General features: G+C 34.7%; 2 pseudogenes; both read left to right on the forward strand.

Moving 5' to 3' along the window:
• Nucleotides 1-547: 547 nt before the first annotated feature.
• LOC140522034 (olfactory receptor 9G4-like) lies at nt 548-1491 on the forward strand (annotated as a pseudogene).
• Nucleotides 1492-1616: 125 nt separating this feature from the next.
• Nucleotides 1617-5715, forward strand: LOC140522035 (olfactory receptor 5AR1-like; annotated as a pseudogene).
• The last annotated feature ends 5761 nt before the right edge of the window (nt 5716-11476 follow it).

The raw sequence follows: 11476 nt of genomic DNA on the forward strand, positions 1-11476 counted from the left end.
TAAAATGAGAAAGCTTGAGTAAATGATCCCCAAGCTCATACATCACTCTGACTTTCTGTGTTACACTCTAAAGCCCTTTTTCAATTCAGGCACTTTATATTCTAAACCTAGACCTAATAGTCTATGTTTTATATTTAAGGTCTCTTCAAGATCTGACTAGGATGTCCAGGTTCTTCCTCTGTGAAATGATGGGAAAACCTAGATAGTGGTTCGATAGCATTTATGTACTGCTTTAAGTTTTACAGAGCACTTTACATACGTTATCTCATCTGAGCAACACAATCCTGGGAGATAGGAGGTATTATGATACATTTTTTACAGATGAGGAAGCTGAAGGACACAGAGGGTAAGTGAAGTGCCCAGAGTCACACAGATGATAAGCATATGAGGCAGAATGTGAACTCAGGTGTTTGTGGCTCCTGGTATAAAGCTGTATCCTCTGTGAGCCCTATCTGCCCCCTAGGTGACTCCTGATCTAAATCACAGAAACTACTAAATTCCACTTCTTTCTTTCATGCTTCTTGGATTCTCTCAGGATGCCAGCACTATGTCTGTAGAAGTGGGGAATCAGACCACCTTGACTGAATTCATCTTAATTGGCTTCTCAACTGACCCCCATATGCAATTGGTCTACTTCGGAGCTTTTTTGGTTCTTTATTTGGTAACACTGGCAGGGAACAGGACTCTAATTATCTTAATCAGGATTGACTCCCGTTTGCATACCCCAAGGTATTTTTTCATTGGGAGTCTGTCATTCTTAGATTTCTGGTATGTATCTGTGTACACCCCCAAAATCCTGGCCACCTGTATATCAGAGCACAAGTGTATATCCTTAGCAGGCTGTGGTGCCCAATTTTTCTTCTCTGCTGCTGTGGCTTACACTGAGTGTTACCTCCTTGCTGCTATGGCCTATGACCGTTATGTAGCAATATGCAATCCCTTCTCTATTCAGCTGTCATGTCCAGGTCTCTTTGTGTTGGGCTGGTTGCTGGGTCCTATATAGGTGGGTTCTTAAATGCCATAGCCCACACTGCTAACACATTTCGCTTGAAATTTTGTGGGGAAAATATCATTGATCACTTCTTTTGTGATGTACCACCTCTTGTAAAGATGTCCTGCACTAACACAAAAGCCTATGAGAAGGTGCTCCTGGGAATGGTCGGTTTCACACTTTTGTCTAGCATACTAGCCATCCTGACATCCTACTTCAATACTCTCCTCGCCATCCTTAGGATCCGTTCAGCCTCAGGAAGACAGAAGGCTTTCTCCACCTGTGCCTCCCGCATGATCTCTGTCATGCTCTTCTATGGGTTCCTACTCTTCATGTACTCAAGACCCAGTTCCACCTATTCCCTGGAGAAGGACAAGTTGGCTGCCCTTTTCTACACAGTGGTGAATCCCTTACTCAATCCCATAATCTATAGCTTCAGGAACAAGGATGTGAAGGAAGCCTTCAGGAAAGCAACTGAGAGCATCAAAATGCCAGGATGATTTTAACTTATATTCAATATTTTTATCACCATCCTAAAACCAGGGTGCAAATGAGTCATGTGTTTTCTCAGTTTATTCTTGTTGAAATTAATTCAAATGTGATATTCATTATATTAATTTAGAAAATGCTTGGAAAAGGTAAAGAGGCAGCAACACTTCAAGTAAAGAATCTTTCTTTAGAAGATAAATAGAGCTCCACTCTGTACACTCCCATCAGCTCCCTGGGTAATCTAGAGGAAGGAACAAAGCTTTATTAACCTGTTTCTTTATCTATGAAGGGTGTGTTGAAATAACTTCTGAAGTTCCAATATGTTCCAAAAAGTAATATTCAAATTAAGTTCAATTCAACAAGTATTTATTAAAGTTGTAATGAAGTTTAGATGTAACATAGTGTTTGTGAAACTCCTCTTCTTGATGTTTTCTTTTTATACACATATTCATAAATCTGTCAGCACCCAGAGCTCCACACTAGCCAAGGCAACAGTGTGATATGGTAGATTGTGCCCAGTTATTCACATGAAGACATATCTTTCTGACAATGTAATCCTGATAAGTGACAACTTCTAAATGCTCTTGGAAACTCTGTAAGATTATAAATTGGTGGGAAAAGGTTTTCTGCAGTGGTAGAGGAATAAAAAAGACCAAGGCCTCTCATGGCAACCTGTATCATAGCCAGATGTCCTGATCTGTAAGTATATCTATAGCTATATCTGGTCAATGGATACAGATGGCTCTGGAGGAAGAACTGGGACTGGTGACTTTGCACAGCCCTCCTTCACTCAAATGCAATTTAATTGCAAGTCAGGACATCACCTTCCTTATGTCAAGGTCTTCTTAGAGAACAAAGGACAAACAATATCTAGGAAATATCCTCAAGAAGGAGTTCTCTAAAATATTTAAATTAAACTTCCAATCCTTATTGTGAGCACATGAAATTAAAATTCATATTGATCTTATTGGGTAAAATTAGCTGAAATGTATTTTCAAATTATTTTAAAATCAAAATAAAAGTGAACCCAATAATTACTTTTTAAAAAATTAGGAACTTTTCATAGATTCTAGTTGTAAATCATTCATATAAGTTTGAGCCTTCAATGTCAATGATTTCATTTATTCTTCAGTACATAAAGCTATCAGAATTGATCTAACTTCTTAATAAAACTTAGTGGCATAATAGTATGGATAAATAAAGAGTAAAATTCTATGTCCCCATCCTTTCTACAAAAAATGTGACTTGTTGATTTCTAAAGTTTCCATTGCTTGAAAAAGGTCAAGATATATTATAATCTACTCTGAGGCTCCAACTCTTGTCCATATAGAAGCAGGTTCATCACGTCTCCATTTAGATTGCCGACAGGAAGATTATCTCAAGGCATGCTCCAAAGGCTGAACCTTCATTAGCCAGTTTAATTACATAAAAATGACAAATCATGGACTCATCAATTTACAAATGCAGGAAACGGAAGTGAATTATATATATATATATGTATATATATATATATATGTATATATATATATACATATATATATATATTTAATATTAATTCTCAGTGCCCTACTTAATATTCATTTTTACTCTAGAAGTACCAGGGGTTCGTGACTGTGCTATAGTCAATATAATCACTTAAAATTGCCTAAAATTAGATTAGGGCATTTTGGCTGTTACTTCAGTTTTTCTCATGGAAAATTTCAAAGTGCTCCACTGGTGTCTCACTGCTTTAATGATGACTCTGAGGTCTCTAAAGCACAAATTTTAACAAGTCTTACCAAGTTGGAAGTGACCCCAATATAAGCCGTAGCATGAAATGAAAACAGATTTTTTTAGAACAAGTTCAGCTTAATTTAGAGACATTCTACATCAAGTTCTTTTCAGAGCAATGAATTATTCATTAACTCTCAAAAATCATTAGTTCCTCTAAAGGAGTTGTAATGGACATCACCAACATTGCCAAACTCTCCAAACCATAAAATAAAGTATTGAAGTAAGAAAACTTTAAAGTAAAATGTACTTTGTAGATGTAGCTCTATAATCGTAGTTGGTTATATAATATCTTTGTATTTCCTTCAAAATATATTAATGTTGAAATTTAATCCTTTCTGGAAAAACTTTTTTGCCGAAAAATTAAATGGCTCAAGTTCTGTTATCTCCATTCTGTGTACAACAAAAATATAATGACATTTTCAATTTCTTTTAACGGGAAGCAATTTCCAGGAAAATAATGACATCAAGTGTAAATCACACCAAAAACATAGAAAGATTTACTTAAAGGATCTCAAATATTATAAGCATAGACTAAGAGTTCAATCAAGACCCTTGAAAAGTCCTTCAAAGCTCTGAAATCATTATTATACAAGTATGTAAGAAGATTTAACTAAAGGAAATTCAAACAAGCAAACAAACAACATCTGGCTCCTGGAAGCTCTGGACAAAGGAACAGAAGCAAGACATTACACTACTTTGATCCAAGTGTGAGGTTTCCTCTGCAGTTTGGCAAATGAAATTGCACAAGCCACCAGCAGAAAGGCCATACTGTCACTGGGCAATGAATCAGACTTTGATCCTGTGAAGTGGTTGATAAATGCAGTCTTCATGTGACTAAGTATAGTGTTCACATGGGTAGATGGAATCGCCTCTCTCCTGACAGCTTATCAAGCTGTTTGCTAATCTAGGTTAATCACTCACTAATTTGCTTAAAAAAAAAAACAACTCTGGCTTTTGGATGTTATCAGTATTGAAATCTAGTCCCTCCTTTGTTTATTTGTTTGTTTTTTCTCTTCTGTTGAAAGGGGTGAATTCATGCGAATATCTGAGCTGTATAAAGCAAATTATGGATATCATGAGGCCAATTCCTTGTTTGTGTGCTAAGCAATCCGATAGTAAAATATGTAAGGTCTGGCATTTTTCTTCTGATGATAACTTCTTCTTAATGTTGATAATAAAGAAATAACAAATATCCTAAGAGCTGGACAAATCTTTCACAATCTTTAAAACAAACGTAAAGGTTGTACTACTCTCTTAAGGTCCATTGAATTTCTAAAATTAGACAAGATCACGGGAAAAATCAAATTCTTAGAAGCATGTCACTTTTGAAAAAATATAAAATTAATTATTTTGTTTAGTTTTCAGCATTCACTTGCATAAGATTTCAAATTTATCTTCCTGCTTTTTCGTCCCCCTTCCTAATATGACATGCAGTCTGATGTAGGCTCTACTTACACATTCATATTAAACATATGTTTACATTAGTCATGATAAAAAGAGGAAATAGTACTAATAGGAGGAACTAAAGGAAGAGGAAACAAAACAAAAGAACAAAAGAAAACCAGAGTAAATATTATGCTTCCATCTATACTGACACTCCAAAATTCTTTCCCTGTACATGGATGGCATTTTCCATTGTGAGTCTTTTGGAGTTGTCTTAGATCCTTGTGTAGGTGAGTGCTAAGTCTATCAAACACAACTGCACATGCCCATACACTTGTTCCTTTACTACCTCTCTATGGTGGATCTTTGCTACTCATATGCCATTGCCCCTCAAATGTTGGTAGGCTTACTGACCCAGCAAAAGGTCATGTCCTTCTCTGGTTCTGCCATCCAATTTGCCTTCTCAATGGGGTTTGTGGATGCTGAGTGCTACGTCTTGACTACCATGCCATATGAGCAGACTGTGACTTTCTCCTGAACTATAGCTCTATTATATCTAACCAAGTCTGTCTGGTCCTTACCTTGGGATCTAACATGGCTGGACTGGGGACTTTGATAGCCCATAATTCACACACATCCAGTCTTGACTTGTGTGGTTCCAACATCATCAATCATTTCTTCTAGGAAATCTCACCACTCTTGACTTTCTCTGGCTCAGACACCTACATCAGTGAAATCCTACTCTTCAGCCTGTGTGGCTACATTGAGTTCAGTACCATACTCATTATTTTCATTTCTTATGCCTTTATCCTTGTTCCCAGCCTCAGGATTAGTTAGGCTGAAAGTGGCTGAAGGCTTTCTCAACCTGTGTATCTCACCTTACTGGTGTCACCGTCTTTTATGGGACAATCATGTTCATGTATCTTAGGCCAACATCTCCCTACTCTCTGGACCAAGATAAATGAGTTCCTTTGTTCTATACTATCAGTATCCATATTTTGAACCCCATGATCTACAGTTTGAGGAATAAAGATGTGAAAGTCTCTTTCAAAAGACTGACTAGCAGGAAACTTCAGTAATAAGAATAAAAGAGGGAGACAAAACATTGCACCAGACTTTCAGTAAAATAGGACAAAAAAAAAAAAAACTCCAGAGAAATCAGAGACCAAATAGATTTTTCTGCAATACTATAGTAAGGTTGAACTTCCTATCCTTTGAGCAGGAATTAAGACCATTGAACAATGACACTTAACTCATGGATGCAGTATAATTGAGTTAAGTGTTTGTGCTGGGAGAAATATGTTGTTACATTTCAAAATTAAGATAAACTGAGATATAAGTTTCCAAGCACGATCAATTCAATAGTTAGTCTAGCAGCAACCACGAAGTTGAGTAAATGCCTTTCCTAATGACTAAAGACCCCGAGCGGGGGCTGACAGGGTCTTTTATAACAAGTAGTAAGATGACAGAACAAAATGTCCAGCTATTTATGTATTTCTTCTTCTGATTGCCTGTGGTTAACATAGTCAGAATTGAGATTACATCATTTGGTCTTCCCCTTCTGAATGCCCTTTAGCCACAGTAAAGAAATATGCTTACTGTAACAAGACAAAGGTTCCCAGGCAATAGGACGAGTCTTCAGGTGATGAGTTGCTATAATTGTTTAAACTGATGAGAGCTGACCTGTAGGTAAACAAAGTTTCTGTGGAAAGTGGGTGATGGATGAGGTCACAAAAAAGGGGATAATTACAATACAAAAGGCTAATCTTCAGGCAAATTTCTCTGAGATGTAAGTGGTAGTTGAAGTTTATAAGGGGAAGGAACCATGAAAAAGAATATCAGATCTAACTTGTCTTAACAAAATAGAAATAAAATCAATTTTCAATTTTACACTGTGTATATAGGAGTGTGAGTGACTATCTACATAAGAGAGTAGTGTAATGAAAGAGTCAATTTCATCAATAGGTAGTAATGAGTGATCATCACAATGACAAGACACCATTTCAGATGAAGAAAAGAGGACTCATGCTGCTCATCTATAGACTGAAAGGTAGTGGTCTTGGTGAAAGTTTTGGACATAGCCGATGCAGGAGTATATTTTGGGGGGTAAGGGTTCGAGCTTGGTGCCATATTTGTTACAAGGGCATTGTTTTTCTTTCTTCAATGGAGAAGGTAGAAATGGGAAAGAGAAAAATCTGATGATTGTTAACTAGGAAATTTTTCTTAAAACTCATGCCCATTTAATTTTTTCTTTTGTTGGCAGTGTTACTAAATTGGCAGATCAAAAGAATTATGTTGACCAAACTTACATAGGTTTTGACAAAATATTTGATAATTTTATTTAATTTGTATAAAATAAATAACTTGATTCCAAAATAAAATAAGTTTGAGAAGTCTGGGCTAGACAACAAAGGTAAATTCGTAATAGACTGAATGAACAGATGGAAATTATAGACATTAACGGTTAAATGACAAATTTAAAGGAGGTTAGTTATGCAGTGCCCTGGGGAAATACAATCGATACTTTGTTTCTGAATCAGGGACTTAGATTAAGGAAAAGCTGGCATACTTGAAGTATCTGAATATAAATATTAATATATATATTCATAGATGGAGATAGATGATAAAAGGAAACATAAGTATTATAGTAAATGTAGGTTATTTTTCTTTGTTTTCTACTTAGCTTGATTTTTCCACCGTATCATCTCCCGTGGCACAGGTACCAATTTTTTAATGAAAGAAAAAAAGGTTCAGCACAACCAACAAATATATCAACACACCTCACAACTCTATTACTATATAAAATGGTTCATACCCATATTAGCAAGGAAATGAAAGGATATGTCTTGTCTTTGAGGCCAAACTTGTCATTATAATTTCACAGCTTTCAATTCGAATTATTTTGTTGAAGTTCTATTTATACTATTGTTCATAATTTTACCCATTTTACTTTGCTCTAGTTCACATAAATATTTCCATGATATTATACATTTATGCTCCTTATTATGTCTTATACCATGGGAATATATTATATTATAAAAATATACCACTGTTTGATTAGACATGCCCCCCAAATGGATATTTAATATTTTCCATTTTTTTTGCAAACAAAAATAAAGTGGAATAAAGTTGGCTGCTTTTTATCTATCTATCTATCTATCTATCTATCTATCTATCTATCTATCTATCTATCTATCTCTTTACATACGCCTACACATACAGACGTATATCTGTGTGTATGTCTCTGTGTGTATCTGTCTATTGTGCATATGAAGTCTTTCATTTTGTCTTTGACCACTAAGGGATAAATAATTTATTTGAGAAATGACTCCTTTATCAAATGCCTGTACTTTCCCCCACTTTTCTGCTTTACGTCCTATCATAGTTATATTGGCTTTGTTGGTCCAAAATCTTTTTGATTTAACATAATCAAAATCAAGATTTTACATCTTGTAATGCTGCCTATCTCTTGTTTGGTCATAAATTCCTCCAATATCCATAGGTCTGACATGAAAACTTTTACATGCTCCCCTATTTTGTTTGTTTATTCTAAAACCATACACACATGTATTAAAATCATGTATCTATTTTGACCTTATCTTGGAATACAGTGCAAGATGTTTCTCTATTCCTGGATTTTGTAAAGTTGTTTTCCAATTTTCTTTTAAATGGTATTTTACTTTTCTCAATTACATGAAAACATAGTTTTTGCACTTTTTAAACTCTGACTTCTAAATTCTCTCCCTCCATTTTCCCTCCCATTTTACTTCCCTTCCTTCACCCTTAACCAAATATCATAAGCAATTTGATATAGGTTATACATTTGTAATTACACGAATCTTTATTTTGCATAATAGTGTTATAAAAAAAAGGCCAAGAAAAAATGCTAAAGAATTTTTAAAAATTGAATGCTTTGATCTGCATTCAGACTGTCATTTCTTTCTCTAGTGGTGGATAGCACTTTTTTATCATAAATCCTTAGGAATTGTCTTGTATCACTGCAATACTGCAAATAGCTAAGTCATTCTTAGTTAATCACTTCACAATGTTACTACTACTGTGTACAATGTTCTCCTTCTGATTACTTCATTTTACACATCATGTAAGATTTTCCAGATTCTCTTTTTTTTCTGAAATCATCCTGCTCAGTATTTCTTATAACACAAGAGTATCAAGAGTATTCCATTACAGTTATATACTAAAACTTGTACAAGCACTTGTACTTGAGGGCCATCACCTCAATTTCCAGTTCTGTACTACCACAAAAAATATTTTTAAAATAGATCACTTTCCTTTTTTAAAAATCTTTGTTGTATGCAGACCTAGTGGTGGTATTGTTGTATCAAGGGGTATGTAGAGGTTATAGCCTTGGTTATGGTTCCAAATTACCCTTCAGAATGGTTGAATCCACTCACAATGTCAGCTATCATGCATTAGTGTCCCAATTTCCCCACATCCTCTCCAACATTTTTTAAAAATGTATTTTCAGTGTTCTACAATCAGTACCATATAACTGAGATTTTTCCCTCCCTCCCCTTCCTCTCTCCCTACTTCTCCCCTCCCTCCCAAAGACACCTTACAATTTTATACAGGTTTCACACATACATTCCTATTAAATACATTTTCACCATGGGCATGTTGTATAGAAGAATTAAAATGAATGGGAGAAATCATATAAGAAACCAAAAGGTAATACAAAAGAAAATGATCTGCTGCATTCTGGGATTGAAATCCATAGTTCTTTCTCTCAATGTGGAAGACGTTTTGCCTTAAAAGACCACAGGGAATTTTTTAAATCTTTGCATTGCAATGAAGTTCTGAGTCTACCAGAAAAAATCCACGCACACTGTGGTGGTTGCTTTGTACAAAATTCTTCTGATTCTGCTCCTTTCGCTCACCATCAGATCATATAAGTCTTTCCAGGCCTCTTTGAAGCCTTCCTGTTCATCATTTGCTGTTTTATAATACATTTTGAGATCTGGTAGGGCTAGGCCACCTTGCCTAGCATTTCTTTTCATTAGTTCCCTTGATATTCTGGACCTTTTGTTCTTCCAGATAAAGTGTGATATTATTTTTTTTCTATCTCTACAAAATAATAACTGATAGTTGGATAAGTATGGCCCTGAATAAGTAAATTAATTTAGGCAAAATTATCATTTTATTATATTGGCTCGGCCTACCCACGAGCAAGTCAAATTTTTCCACTTACTCATATCTGAGTTTATTTGTGCGAAAATTGTTTTGTAATTGTGCTCATACAGTCCCTGTGTTTCTTTTGGCAGGCAGACTCCCAAATATTTCATGGTGGCTACCCTAGCTTTAAATGGGATTTCTCTTTCTATCTCTTGCTGTTGGGCTCTGTTAGAAATATATAGAAAGGAAGAAGATTTGTGTGGATTCATTTTGTAACCTGAAACTTTGCCAAAGCTATTTATTATTTCAAGTAGTTTTTTACTTTTCCAACCTTTTTAATTTCCTTTCCTCTCTCAGTAACCAATTTAATACATGTAATGCGGTACTTCAAAATTGTTTTCATTTGCATTTTTCTAACCAATATTGATTTGAAGTTTTTTTTTCATAGAAATCCAGATAGTTTTGATTTCTTCATTTGAAATCTGCCTTGATCAGCCCTTTAATCAATGATCAACTGGGGATGCATTTGTGTTCTTATCAATTTGAGTCTTTTATTTTTGTATATTTTTGAGAAATGAGGCCTTTATCAGAAACACTTGAAACACTTGCTGTAAAAATATTATCTGCAACTTTCAGCTTTCCTTCTAATCTTAGGTGTATTTTTTTAATTGTGCTTGTTCAAAATATTTATTTTAAATTTAATATCAATTTTATATGTGGTAATACACTATTTCTTCTTTGGGTAATCATTCTTTCCTTATCCATAGATCTTCCAGGTAATCTATTCCATGCACCCCTGATTTCGTTGTGGTATCACTCTTTTTGTCTTATTCCTGCACCCATTTTGCTGTTATTTTCGTGTACAGTATAAGACATTGGTCTACACCTAGCTTCTGTCTTATTGTTTTCCTGGAAGGTTTATTTTTGTTGTTTTGTTTTGTTTTGTCAAGTAGGAGGTTCTTTTCCCAAAAGTTTGGATCTTTCAACTTATCAACGACTAAATTGCTCTGTAATTTACTACTGTGTGTTGTGTACCTATTCACTTCTACTGATTCACCATTCTATTTCTTACTATCAAAATGTTTTTGATTATTACTGCTTTAGAATAAAGTTTGCGATGTGTTTTGGTTGTGGATCTTTTCCATATATTTTCATTGACTCCACTGATATTCTTTTGCTCTTCCAGATGAATTTTGTTAAGAGTTTTTTCTAGATTTATAAAGTATTTTTGTAGTTTAATTGGCACAGCACTGAATGAGTACGTTAATTTAGCTAAAATTCGCATTTTTATTAGCCTGCCTTTGAGCAATTACTATCTTTTCTTCCACATTTTTTTCTGATCTGATTCATTTGTAGGAAAAGTGTTTTGGAATTCGTGTAAGTCTTTGTTTGTCTTGCCAGGTAGAGGCCGAAATATTTTTTACTGTCTGCAGTAATTTTAAACGGAATTTCTCCAAACTTTGTTTCTAATATGGAGGACTGCTGCTCATTTATATTTGTTTAATTTATACTTTGTAAATTTGCTAAGGTTATTCATTACCATGTGAATTGTTCCTCACTATGCCTTTTTTGTTGAATGTTCATTTCTTTTTTTCATGTACAATGAAAGCCAAGACTGCACAGTATTATATTTTGGGTAACAGTTTGAGCACATTTTTTTAAAAAAAAAATATACTATTCTATCCTCTTCTATGTTTCGAATAACTG

The sequence above is a fragment of the Notamacropus eugenii genome, chromosome 2 (assembly GCF_028372415.1).
Source record: "Notamacropus eugenii isolate mMacEug1 chromosome 2, mMacEug1.pri_v2, whole genome shotgun sequence".
Lineage (NCBI taxonomy): Eukaryota > Metazoa > Chordata > Mammalia > Diprotodontia > Macropodidae > Notamacropus > Notamacropus eugenii.